This window comes from Globicephala melas, chromosome 20 (assembly GCF_963455315.2).
Source record: "Globicephala melas chromosome 20, mGloMel1.2, whole genome shotgun sequence".
NCBI lineage: Eukaryota > Metazoa > Chordata > Mammalia > Artiodactyla > Delphinidae > Globicephala > Globicephala melas.
In genome coordinates, this window is record NC_083333.1 from 42,620,301 (window position 1) to 42,633,913 (window position 13,613).

Below are 13,613 nucleotides of genomic sequence, written 5' to 3' on the forward strand. Positions count from 1 at the left end.
CTGCTGTAGTTTTCCATCCCTGCTGTTCTCTGCCTTATACACACGTTGCACAGATAGATCCAAAGTCTATATCTATATATACTTCTCACCCCCCCACCCCCGGACGGCGTGCGTCTCCTTTGCCAGGCTGTGGTCGTGCAGTCTGTCGCTCGTTAAGGCACTGTCTCAGATTTGCATGTTTAATATTTTATCCAGGAAGCGCTCCTGGCTGGGGCCCTGGGAGCTGGTGTGAAGCTGACAGAATGTCAGGCCCCGGAATGGTTGCTCACGGGTGGTGGCGGTGGGACGAATGTCTGGGGGACAGGAGAATGGTGACGCCAGTTCCTGGCTGCTGGTCTAGACGTCAGTATCAGGGTGGGGGTGGGGAGAACACATCAGAGTTCCGCAGCCCCAGCCTGCACAGAGAGCCCCCCTTCTTGGGGCACAGCCATTGACCTCTGATGTGAACTTGCTTTTTAGGTTCAGCGACTCCTCCAGGTCTCAGTCAACATCAGTGCCTGGGGATTTTCCAGTGGGGAGAAGCCCTTTGGCTCCATGGGGAAGTGGCGAGGAGCTCATCCTCTTATCTGGTTTCCCCCAGATAAGAGGAGGACAGAGTGGGAGGCAGGAGGTGGGCAGGAGAACAGCCAGTGCTGTGTGACCTTGGGGTGCCATTGAGATGGCTGGTTTCTGTGAGTGACAGGGAAGAATCAGCATCTTCCTTCCCTCTCTGGCATGTTGGAGATCTGAGTTAGCGGCAAGCAGTGCAGAATATTGACAGCAATCCCTTCTGTTCCCAGATATTTGTAAAGAACTTAGTGGGCAGGAGGGGGAGAGGAGGGAGAAAGACGAGGCTCTGGCCCTAGGGCAGATGGAAAAATCTGAAGATGGAAGAGGGGGAGGGGAGAGCAGACAGACACAGGCCTTTCATTCTGACCCTTGCGAGGCATGAAATGCCTGATTGTGCCTGTGTCCTGAGGGTTCAGTGGGGCCTGGAGGTCAGGAGGTAGGGGGGAGGGGAGGGAGAGGCTGCTCCATCCCCTAAGCCCCTCGGGAACAAGATCCCCACACATTCTGCCGCAGTCTGGCGAGGCTCTGATAGAAAGGGCTTCTTAGAGACGGGAGGATGGGGCATGGCCCCAGACCCTGCTCCCATACCCCTTGCCAAGTTTCAGGGCCTGGAGTTTTATCTGTGCAGGACTCAGCGCTGGTTGGGGGCAGGGGCCAGGAAGGAGTGTGTGTGTGTGCGTGTGTGTGTGTGTGTGTGTGCATGCGATTATCCCTCAGCCTGCAACTGGGACACCCCACTGCCCCAGAGCTGGCTGCTGCACGGCCACTCCTCTCCCAGGGCTGCACTGGAAAGTTCTTCCTGGTGTCTCGCCTCAGTTCTTTCTGCCTCCACTTCTGTGTGATTACTCTCTGTTTTGCTCCCTGGGGGCAGGTAGGGGATTAGAGCCCTCATTTCCTGGGGTTTGTGCTGCCTCCTCGACCCAGGAAGAGGCATCCTGACCTGATATGGAAGCCTGGAGGCCTGGTCTGCCTCTCTGGTCCATTCTCCTGCCCACATACCTAGAGGGCTTGGCCGCTATGTAAAGTGATCCCCTCCTATCGGCATCCCTACCATCCACCCACTAATAAGAAGCTGGAAAAGAAGCTTAAAGGACCTCCAAACAACCACGATGGACACCACCAAGTTGCACACCAAAGCATAGACATTTTACATGTTAGGCAGCCCTCTGCTCTCACAATACCCCCCATCTAGGTCAGCAGTTTGCAAACGCTTTTTACCCCTGGGACTTTTGGTCCAAAGGATATCATGCAGAAGCAGAAAGAAATAAAACTGAGAAAAGTCCAGTTGCTGTGGTGGAAGCCAGGGGTGGAGGGCCAGGGAGACCTGTCTGCTCTGCTCCTTGGAAACCTTTCCAATCCCTCCCACCATCCCCTAGGGGCTTCTGAAAGACCCTGCGGGGCTCCCAGCACCTGGCAGAGCACAGTTAGAAAAACACTGATCTGCAAAATCTAGTTTCTTAACTCCTGGAAGCTGCCAATCAAAGGGAATGGGGGCCGGCAGAGTTAGGAGTGTAAGTGACAGTCCCACAGGTGACAACTTGATGACAAGGGAAGGAGAGGCAGAATGATGCATAAAAGCAGACATGCCAGCCCGAAGGGTTCAAGGCTGGGGCCATTTAGTTTGGGGGTGACCTTGATTACTCCTCAAGAATCTCCAGGGGCTGGACTCATGCTCAGAGTGGGGACCTGGGGCATCAAGGGAAGGTTATGCTTGCTGGAAAGGAATTAGATGAGAGATTTCTGCCCTCACCATGGTTAAAATACAAAAATATGGAACAACGTGGGTCCTTGAAGATGAACCCTGAGCTTACTGAATATGTTGACTCATTCGAAGACCTCATAGCAGTGGTTCTCCGCTGGGGTGATTTTGGTCCCCCCAATCCCAGGGAACATTTGGCAACGTCTGCGGACATTTTTGGTTGTCACAACTGGGGAGAGGATGCTACTGGCATCTAAAGGATAGAGAGAGACCGGGGATGCTGCTAAACATCCTATAATGCACAGGACAGTCCCCCTCGATAAAGAACTGCCCAGGGACTTCCCTGGTGGTCCAGGAGTTAGGACTCGGCGCTTCCACTGCAGGGGGGATGGGTTCGATCCCTGGTCAGGGAACTGAGATTCCCCCATGCCTTGCGGCACAGCCAACCTTTTAAAAAATTTTTTTTTAATATAAATAAAAATCACTTAAAAAAAATTGCCCAGTACAATACATCAATTGTGCTGAGGGTGAGAAACCTTGGTCTAGACTCTAGATGATAGCAGAGTCTTTACTGTATCTATTTATTCCGCCCACCAGAATGTGTTCCCAGAAGTTGGAAATAATGAGTCTTCTACTTGTCTACTGCATCTGCCTCTGGACTTTATGCAGAGTCGGTGCTTTGCAAGTATTTGTTAGGTGAATGCGTGAATAAATGACTTACCTGGACGGGGTAGGCAGCCCTCTTCTTTCAGTCCAGAGCCCAGTTTGCCTTGGGGAAGGCGCGTGCTACTTCTTCAGTTTAGTTAATATATCCTGCAAGGGATCTTGACCCTGGGCAACCCTGGGAGAAAGCTGGGGAGGGCTCCCTCAAAAGTGCCTGAGCTGTTGACTCAAAAAGAACAGATGCTCATTTGCAATGCAATTTACATATCACTTGCATATTGCTTTGAATATAATTTGCATGCTGCTCCTTTAAAGTCAAAAGGCACAGATCTCCCGCCTGGTCCTGCCTTTCCCACCTCTGTCCCTTCACTGTTTCTTTGCTCACTTTCTGGGGAACATCCACCTGTTGGGCCCACATTTGCTTCCCCAGGGCCTGGCACAAAAAACTTAAGAGACCCATTCATGGTGAGATGCAAAAAAAAAAAAAAAGAAAGTAGCAGACCCCTTCCATTTTGCCCATTTCTTGTGGTCAAGATTCTGGCCTTTGGTGTCCCACATGCTTGAGTTTCAACTCGGCCTCTGCTACTCCACAAACTGTATGGTCTTGAGCGAGTTATTTAATCTCTCTGCCCCTCAGTTCCCTTATCTTTGAAATGGAAGTAATGATGGAGCTACTGTGATGATTCAGGAAGAAAATCTGTTAAAGTGCCAGGCATCTGGTAGGCACTCAAGAAATGTTAACTGTTGTGCTTACTATTATTCAAGCCTCGCTTCCTTGAAGCAGCTGTCACCAGGAGGAGCTGCTTTTCTGAACTTCTTGCTCTGCTGCTCATCCCTTAGCTGATCTCTTTTTTCCTTCTTGAAATTCTCTCTGCTCTTGGCTTTGAGTTGCCACTGTCTTCTGGATTTCCTCCCATCTTGCTGGCCACTCCTTCTTAGTCTGATTCCTTCTCCCCTGTCTACCTCTAAAGTTTGGAGACTCCCGGGGCTTGGTCCCAGGACCCCTCAACTTTTCTTCCCAGGTGTCCATGGCTTTAACCACTGGCTCCACTCCAGGGACTCTCAGTTATTTCTCCAGCCTGGAGACTTATAATCCACACCTACCTGCTATCTCCACTTGATGTCTAAAAGGCATCTTAAAATCAACGTTGTGATTTCTAATCCCTTTCCTCTCCCAGGCGTCCCTACTTAGTAAAATGGTACTGTCATCTATCCAGTTGCTCAAGCCCCAAAACTCAGTATGTCTTTGATTCCTCTCTCCTTCACCCCCTGTTTTAGTTATCTCTTGCTACGGAACACATTATTCCCCAAATTTAGTGGCTTAAAGTGATAAGCAATTACTATCTCACATAATACATACTTCTTTGGGTCAGGAATCCGGAAGTGACTTAGCTGGGCTCAGGGTCTCTCATGAGGTTGCAGTCAAGATGTCAGTGAGGAAGCAGTCATTTAAAAGGATTGCTTGGCAATAAAAAAAAAAAAAAAAAGGATTGCTTGGGCTGGAGGATCTACTTCCAAGGGGACTCACTCACATGCCTGTTAAGTTAGTGCTGATGGTTGGCAGGAAGCCTGCATTCCTTGCCAAGTGGCATCAGAGAGCTGCTTGAGCGTCCTCATAACATGGCAGCTGACTTTCCCAGAATGAGTGATCTAAGAGATAGCAAGAGAAAGCCGTAGTCCCTTTTCTGATTTTGTCTTGGAAGTCTCACACTGTTACTTCTGCCATGTTCTATTCATTAGATAGGAGTCACTAAGTCCAGCCCATGCTTTCAAGGGGAGGAGAATTAAGTTCCATCTCTTGAAGGGAGGGATATCAAAGAGTTTGTGGGCGTATTTTAAAACCACTACCTAGGGACTTCCCTGGTGGTGCAGTGGTTAAGAATCCGCCTGCCAATGTGGATTTGATCTCTGGTCTGGGAAGATCCCACATGCCATGGGGCAACTAAGCCTGTGGGCCACAACAATGGATCCTGTGCTCTAGAGCCCATGAACCACAACTATTGAGCCCGTGTGCCCAGAGACAGTGCTCTGCAACGAGAGAAGCCACCGCAATGAGAAGCCCGCTACTGCAACGAAGAGTAGCCCCCGCTGGCCGTAACTGGAGAAAAGCCTGCACGCAGCAACGAAGACCCAATGCAGCCAAAAAACCCCCAAACAAACAAAGAAATAAGTAAATTGGGACTTCCCTGGTGGTTCAGTGGTTAAGACTCTGTGCTCCCAATGCAAGGGGCCTGGGTTCGATCCCTGGTCAGGGAGCTATATCCCACATGCATGCTGCAACTAAGAGTTTGCATGCTACAACTAAGGAGCCTGCCTGCTGCAACTAAGACCTGGCACAACGAACGAAAGAAAGAGAGAGAAAGAGAGAGAGAGAAAGAAAGAAAGAAAGAAAGAAAGAGAGAAAAGAAAGAAAGAAAGAAAGAGAGAAAAGAAAGAGCGAGAGAAAGAGAGAAAGAGAGAGAGAGTTCTGAACTTCTGCTTTAGTCCAAGATGGAGTAACAGGCAATGGATTTACTCTCCCATCTGAAACAACTAAAAAGTCAGACAAAATATATGAAACAATGATGTTCAGACATTAGAAATCAGGTAGCACAGGACAATGATCCCTGAGAGAAGAGAAGCAAAGCTATAAGCTCTGCAGTTGTCCCAGCCTACAACCTGGAGTGAGTTTCCAGGCCACAGCACAAGTAGGGGTAACTCAGGCAGAACCTGGTGATCTACCTGAGTTTTAGTAAATTTATACAGTTGTGCACCCAAGATGGTACATTTAAACTCAACCATATCAATAATTTCAGTCAATATACCTGGTCTAGACAATCTAATTAAAAGGCAGATAAAAAAGAAAGACCCAACTACATGCTGTCTTTAGGAAGCCCACCTAAAAATAAACACAAGTAGGTAAAAAGTAAAAAGCTATACCATGCTAACACTAATCAAAAGAATGCTGGAGTGGCTATATTAATATAAGATATATCATGTTAACACTAATCAAGAGGGTTATTTTAACATCAGACAAAATAGATTTCAGAGCAAAGATTATCACAAAGGATAAAGAGGGCCATTTTATAATGATAATAGGGTCATTTCCACAAGAGGACATAGATCTTTTTTTTTCTTACTTAAAAAAATTTTTTTAGGGCTTCCCTGGTGGCGCAGTGGTTGAAAGTCCACCTGCCGATGCAGGGGACACAAGTTCGTGCCCCGGTCCGGGAAGATTCCACATGCCGCAGAGCGGCTGGACCCGTGAGCCATGGCCTCTGAGCCTGCGCGTCCGGAACATTTGCTCCGCAACGGGAGAGGCCACAACGGTGAGAGGCCCGCGTACCGCAAAAAAAAAAAAAAAAAAAGCATAAACTGGCACCTGAGAGATGTTATTGCTGTAACTCAGGCAGGGTGGCCCATTGGGACAGAAGGGCAGAGAGAGGGCCAGGTATGTATTCAAAGGTAATAAATCCAAAACAGATTTGCATTAGCTTTTGAAGACTATTTCTGTTAAAAGAATGGCTTTGCTGGCTAGTTATTTTCAGCACATATCAAGTAAGGATTTAGTAGGCATGTGATTTAAAGCTATCGGTAAGTAACCTATTTATTCCCGAATCATATTTCCTTCAATTTGATTTTATGATATTCTGTTGGCTTTAATAAGCCTCATATCTGACAGTTGTAATTAGGTGGAAATGTAAGTAATTTAATCCATTTTGCTGTCTTCTAAGTTGCTCTGAGGTAAAAGTCACCTATTAAAACATGGTAGACAAGGGTTTAGTCAGTTATGAAACATATATTGGTAATGTCTTCTGTCATTTTTGTCCTTGATCCCAGGAATTTCTAGTAAAAATTTAAAAAAAGGGGGCTTCCCTGGTGGCGCAGTGGCTGAGAGTCCGCCTGCCGATGCAGGGGACGCGGGTTCGTGCCCCGGTCTGGGAAGATCCCACATGCCACGGAGCGGCTGGGCCCCTGAGCCATGGCTGCTGAGCCTGCGCGTCCGGAGCCTGTGCTCTGCAACGGGAGAGGCCACAGCAGTGAGAGGCCCGCGTACCGCAAAAAAAAAAGAAAAAAAAATTTTTTTTAATTTAACTATAGTTGATTTACAATATTGTGTTAGTTTCAGGTGTTCAGCTTCAGATTCTTTTCCATTATAGTTATTATAAGATATTGAATATAGTTCCATGTGCTATACAGTAAATCCTTATTGTTTATTTTATTTATAGTGGTGTGTATCTATTAATCCTATACTTCTAATTTATCCCTCCCCCTCCCCTTTCCACTTTGGTAACCATAAGTTTGTTTTCTATGTCTGTGAGTCTGTTTCTGTTATATAAATAAGATGATTTGTATTATTTTTTTCAGATTCCACATATAAATATCATACAATATTTGTTTCTCTGTCTGACTTACTCCACTTAGTATGATAATCTCTAGTTCCATCCTTTTTGCTACAAATGGCAGTATTTTATTCTTTTTTATGGCTGGGTAATATTCCACTGCATATGTACATATACCACATCTTTTTTATCCATTCATCTGTTGATGGACATTTAGGTTGCTTCCATGTCTTAGCTGTTGTAAATAGTGCTGCCATGAACATTGGTGTATCTTTTTTTTTAATTTGTTTATTTAGGTTGCACTGGGTCTTAGCTGTGGCATGCAGGATCTTTAGTTGTGGCATGTAGGATCTTTTAGTTGCGGCATGTGGACTCTTAGTTGCGGCATGCAGGCAGGATCTAGTTTCCCAACCAGGGATGGAACCTGGGCCCCCTGCACTGGGAGAGTGGAGTCTTACGCACTGGACCACCAGGGAAGTCCCAGTGTATCTGTTCAAATTAAGAGTTTTCGTCTTCTCTGGATATATGCCCAGGAGTGAGATTGCCAGATCATATGGTAACTCTATTTTTAGTTTTTTTAAGGAACCTCCATACTGCTTTCCATAGTGGCTGCACCAGTTTACATTCCCACCAACAGTTTAGAGGGGGTTCCCTTCTTTCCACACCCTCTCCAGCATTTACTATTTGTAGACTTTTTGATGATGGCCATTCTGACTGGTGTGAGGGCTTTTCTCTAGTTGCGGCGAGCGGGGGCTACTCTTTGCTGCGGTGCACTGGCTTCTCACTGCGGTGGCTTCTCTTGTTGCAGAGCGCAGGCTCTAGAGCGCAGGCTCAGTAGTTGTGGCACACGGACTTAGTTGTTCCGTGGCATGTGGGATCTTCCCAGATTAGGGCTCAAACCCGTGTCCCCTGCATTGGCAGGCAGATTCTTAACCACCAGGGAAGCCCATTTCTTCCTTTCTAATCCTTGTACTTGTTATATAATGTTCTTGCTTTATTACATTGACTAGACTTTCTAGTACAATGTTAAGTAGTGGTGATAGAGACCTTCTTGTCTTGTTTTCTGTCTCAGAGGAGGGCTTTCGATAGTTTGGCATTTACCAGATTAAATAAATTTTCTTCTCTTCTTACTTTGCTAAGAGTTTTCTTTTTAAAAAAGCATGAATTAGTGTCAAATTTTTTCAAGTTCTTCTTAATCTGTTGAGATAATCATATGGGTTTTGTACTTTATTCTGGTAAAGAGATGAATAACTATTTGATTTTCTAATGTTAAATAAATCTTGCTCTCCTGGAATAAACCCAATTTGGTAGTTATGAATTATTCTTTTTTTTTTAACCAATTTATTATTTATTTATTTGTCTGCATTGGTCTTAGTTGCGGCACGTGGGTTCTCTAGTTGTGGCACGCAGACTCTAGAGTGCATGGACTTAGTTGCCCGCGGCATGTGGGATCTTAGTTCCCTGACCAGGAATCGAACCCGCATCCCCTGCATTGGAAGGTGGATTCTTAACCACTGGACCACCAAGGAAGTCCCTGTATTATTACTTTTATATATTATTGTATAGGATATGCTAATATTTCATTTAAATTTTTTTCCATTTCTATTCAAGAGAGAGACTTTTAATTTTCTTTCTTTGTAATATCCTTATTTTTTTAAACATCTTTATTGGGTATGATTTCTTTACAATGGTGTGTTAGTATCTGCTTTATAACAAAGTAAATCAGCTATACATATATATATCCCCATATCTCCTCCCTCTTGTGTCTCCCTCCCTCCCTCCCTATCCCACCCCTCTAGGTGGTCATAAAGCACCGAGCTGATCTCCCTGTGCTATGTGGCTGCTTCCCACTAGCTATCAGTTTTACATTTGGTAGTGTATATATGTCCATGCCACTCTTTCACTTCGTCCCAGCTTATCCTTCCCCCTCCCCATGTCCTCAAGTCCATTCTCTATGTCTGTGGCTTTATTCCTTTCTTTCCCCTAGGTTCTTCAGAACCATTTTTTTTTTTAGATTCCATATATATGTGTGAGCGTACAGTATTTGTTTTTCTCTTTCTGACTTACTTCACTCTGTATAACAGACTCTAGGTCCATCCGTCTCACTACAAATGATTCAATTTTGTTTCTTTTTATGGCTGCATAATATTCCATTGTATATATGTGCCACATCTTCTTTATCCACTCATCTGTTGATAGACACTTAGGTTGCTTCCACGTCCTAGCTATTGTAAATAGAGCTGCAATGAACATTGTGGTACATGACTCTTCTTGAATTATGGTTTTCTCAGGGTATATGACCAGTAGTGGGATTGCTGAGTTGTATGGTAGTTCTATTCTTAGATTTTCAGGAACCTCCATACTGTTCTCCATAGTGGCTGTATCAATTTACATTCCCACCAGCAGTGCAAGAGGGTTCCCTTTTCTCCACACCTTCTCCAGCATTTATTGTTTGTAGACTTTTTGATGATGGCCATTCTGACTGGTGTGAGGTGATACTTCATTGTAGCTTTGATTTGCATTTCTCTAATGATCAGTGATGTTGAGAATCCTTTCATGTGTTTGTTGGCAATCTGTATATCTTCTTTGGAGAAATGTCTATTTAGGTCTTCTGCCCATTTTTGGATTGGGTTGTTTGTTTTTTTGATATTGAGCTGCATGAGCTTCTTGTAAATTTTGGAGATTAATCCTTTGTCAGTTGCTTCATTTGCAAATATATTCTCCCATTCTGAGAGTTGTCTTTTTGTCTTGTTTATGGTTTCCTTTGCTGTGCAGAAGTTTTTCAGTTTCACTAAGTTCCATTTGTTTACTTTTGTTTTTATTTCCATTTCTCTAGGAGGTTGGTCAAAAAGGATCTTGCTGTGATTTATGTCATAGAGTGTTCTGCCTATGTTTTCCTCTAAGAGTTTTATAGTGTCTGGTCTTACATTTAGGTCTTTAATCCATTTTGAGTTTATTTTTGTGTATGGTGTTAAGGAGTGTTCTAATTTCATTCTTTTACATGTAGCTGTCCAGTTTTCCCAGCAACATTTATTTAAAAGGCTGTCTTTTCTCCATTGTATATTCTTGCCTCCTTTATCAAAAATAAGGTGACTATATGTGCGTGGGTTTATCTCTGGGCTTTCTATCCTGTTCCATTGATCTATATTTCTGTTTTTGTGCCAATACCATACTGTCTTGATTACTGTGGCTTTGTAGTATAGTCTGAAGTCTGGGAGCCTGATTCTTCCAGTGCCATTTTTCTTTCTCAAGATTGCTTTGGCTATTCGGGGTCTTTTGTGTTTCCATACAAATTGTAAAATTTTTTGTTCTAGTTCTGTGAAAAATGCCATTGGTAGTTTGATGGGGATTGCATTGAATCTGTAAATTGGTTTGGGTAGTATAGTCAATTTCACAATGTTGATTTTTCCAATCCAAGAACATGGTATATCTCTCCATCTGTTTGTATCATCTTTAATTTCTTTCATCAGTGTCTTATAGTTTTCTGCATACAGGTCTTTTGTCTCCTTAGGTAGGTTTATCCCTAGGTATTTTATTCTTTTTGTTGCAGTGGTAAATGGGAGTGTTTCCTTAATTTCTCTTTCAGATTTTTCATCATTAATGTATAGGAATGCAAGAGATTTCTGTGCATTAATTTTATATCCTGTTACTTTACCAAACTGATCAATTAGCTCTAGTAGTTCTCTGGTAGCATTTTTAGGATTCCCTATGTATAGTATCATGTCATCTGCAAACAGTGACAGCTTTACTTCTTCTTTCCAATTTGGATTCCTTTTATTTCTTTTTCTTCTCTGATTGCTGTGGCTAAAATTCCAAAACTATGTTGAATAATAGTGGTGAGAGTAGACAACCTTGTCCTGTTCCTGATCTTAGAGGAAATGGTTTCAGTTTTTCATCATTGAGAATGATGCTGTCTATGGGTTTGTCATATATGGCCTTTATTATGTTGAGGTAAGTTCCCTTTATGCCTACTTTCTGGAGGGTTTTTATCATAAATGGATGTTGAATTTTGTCAAAAGCTTTCTCTACATCTATTGAGATGATCATATGGTTTTTCTCCTTCAGTTTGTTAATATGGTTTATCACATTGATTGATTTGCATATATTGAAGAATCCTTGCATTCCTGAGATAAACCCCACTTGATCATGGTGTATGATCCTTTTAATGTGCTGTTGGATTCTGTTTGCTAGTATTTTGTTGAGGATTTTTGCATCTATGTTCATTAGTGATATTGGCCTATAGTTTTCTTTCTTTGTGACATCTTTGGTTTTGGTATCAGGGTGATGGTGGCCTTGTAAAATGAGTTAGGTAGTGTTCCTCCCTCTGCTTTATTTTGGAAGAATTTGAGAAGGATAGATGTTAGCTCTTCCCTAAATGTTTGATAGAATTCACCTGTGAAGCCATCTGGTCCTGGGCTTTTGTTTGTTGGAAGATTTTTAATCACAGTCTCAATTTCAGTGCTTGTGATTGGTCTGTTTATATTTTCTATTTCTTCCTGGTTCAGTCCTGGAAGGTTGTGCTTTTCTAAGAATTTGTCTATTTCTTCCAGGTTGTCCATTTTATTGGAATATGATTGCTTGTAGTAGTCTCTCATGATCCTTTGTATTTCTGCAGTGTCAGTTGTTATTTCTCCTTTTTCATTTCTAATTCTATTGATTTGAGTTTTCTCCCTTTTTTTCTTGATGAGTCTGGCTAAAGGTTTATCAATTTTGTTTGTCTTCTCAAAGAACCAGCTTTTAGTTTTATTGATCTTTGTTACTGTTTCCTTCATTTCTTTATCATTTATTTCTGATCTGATCTTTATGATTTCTTTCCTTCTGCTAACTTTGGGGTTTTGTTGTTCTTCTTTCTCTAATTGCTTTAGGTGTAAGGTTAGGTTGTTTATTTGAGGTGTTTCTTGTTTCTTGAGGTAGGATTGTATTGCTATAAACTTCCCTCTTAGAACTGCTTTTGCTGCACCCCATAGGTTTTGGGTCATCGTGTTTTCATTGTCATTTGTTTCTAGGTATTTTTTGATTTCCTCCTTGATTTCTTCAGTGATCCCTTGGTTATTTAGTAGTGTATTGCTTAGCTTCCATGTGTTTGTATTTTTTACAGATTTTTTCCTGTAATTGATATCTAGTCTCATAACATTGTGGTCGGAAAAGCTATTTGACACGATTTCAATTTTCTTAAATTTACCAAGGCTTGATTTGTGACCCAGGATATGATCTATCCTGGAAAATGTTCCATGAGCACTTGAGAAGAAACTGTATTCTGTTGTTTTTGGATGGAATTTCCTATAAATACCAGTTAAGTCCATCTTGTTTAGTGTATCATTTAAAGCTTGTGTTTCCTTATTTATTTTCATTTTGGATGATCTGTCCATTGGTGAAAGTGGGGTGTTAAAGTCCCCTACTATGATTGTGTTACTGTCAATTTCCCCTTTTATGGCTGTTAACATTTGCCTTATGTATTGAGGTGCTCCTATGTTGGGTGCATAAATGTTTACAATTGTTATATATTCTTCTTGGATCGATCCCTTGATCATTATGTAGTGTCCTTCTTTGTCTCTTGTAATGGTCTTTATTTTAAAGTCTGTTTTGTCTGATATGAGAATTGCTACTCCAGCTTTCTTTTGATTTCCATTTGCATGGAATATCTTTTTCCATCCCCTCACTTTCAGTCTGTATGTGTCCCTAGGTCTGAAGTGGGTCTCTTGTAGCCAGCGTATATACGGGTCTTGTTTTTCTATCCATTCATCCAGTCTATGTCTTTTGGTTGGAAGCTTTAATCCATTTACATTTAAGGTAATTATCGATATGTATGTTCCTATTACCATTTTCTTAATTGTTTCGGTTTGTTATTGTACGTCTTTTCCTTCTCTTGTGTATCCTGCCTAGAGAAATTCCTTTAGCATTTGTTGTAAAGCTGGTTTGGTGGTGCTTAATTCTCTTAGCTTTTGCTTGTCTGTAAAGGTTTTAATTTCTCTGTCGAATCTGAATGAGATCCTTGCTGGGTAGAGTAATCTTGGTTGTAGGTTTTTCCCTTTCATCACTTTAAATATGTCCTGCCACTCCCTTCTGGCTTGCAGAGTTTCTGCTGAAAGATCAGCTGTTAACCTTATGGGGATTCCCTTGTATGTTATTTGTTGCTTTTCCCCTGCTGCTTTTAATATTTTTTCTTTGTATTTAATTTTTGATAGTTTGATTAATATGTGTCTTGGCGTGTTTCTCCTTGGATTTATCCTGTATGGGACTCTCTGAACTTCCTGGACTTGAGTGGCTATTTCCTTTGCCATGTTAGGGAAGTTTTCAACTATAATCTCTTCAAATATTTTCTCAGTTCCTTTCTATTTCTTTTCTTCTGGGACCCCTATAATTAGAATGTTGTTGCATTT

General features: G+C 42.5%; 1 pseudogene; it reads right to left on the reverse strand.

Annotated features, from left to right (window-relative positions):
• Positions 1-245: 245 nt before the first annotated feature.
• Positions 246-13,613, reverse strand: part of LOC115843620 (small ribosomal subunit protein eS19-like) — a 28,723-nt pseudogene continuing 15,355 nt past the window's right edge.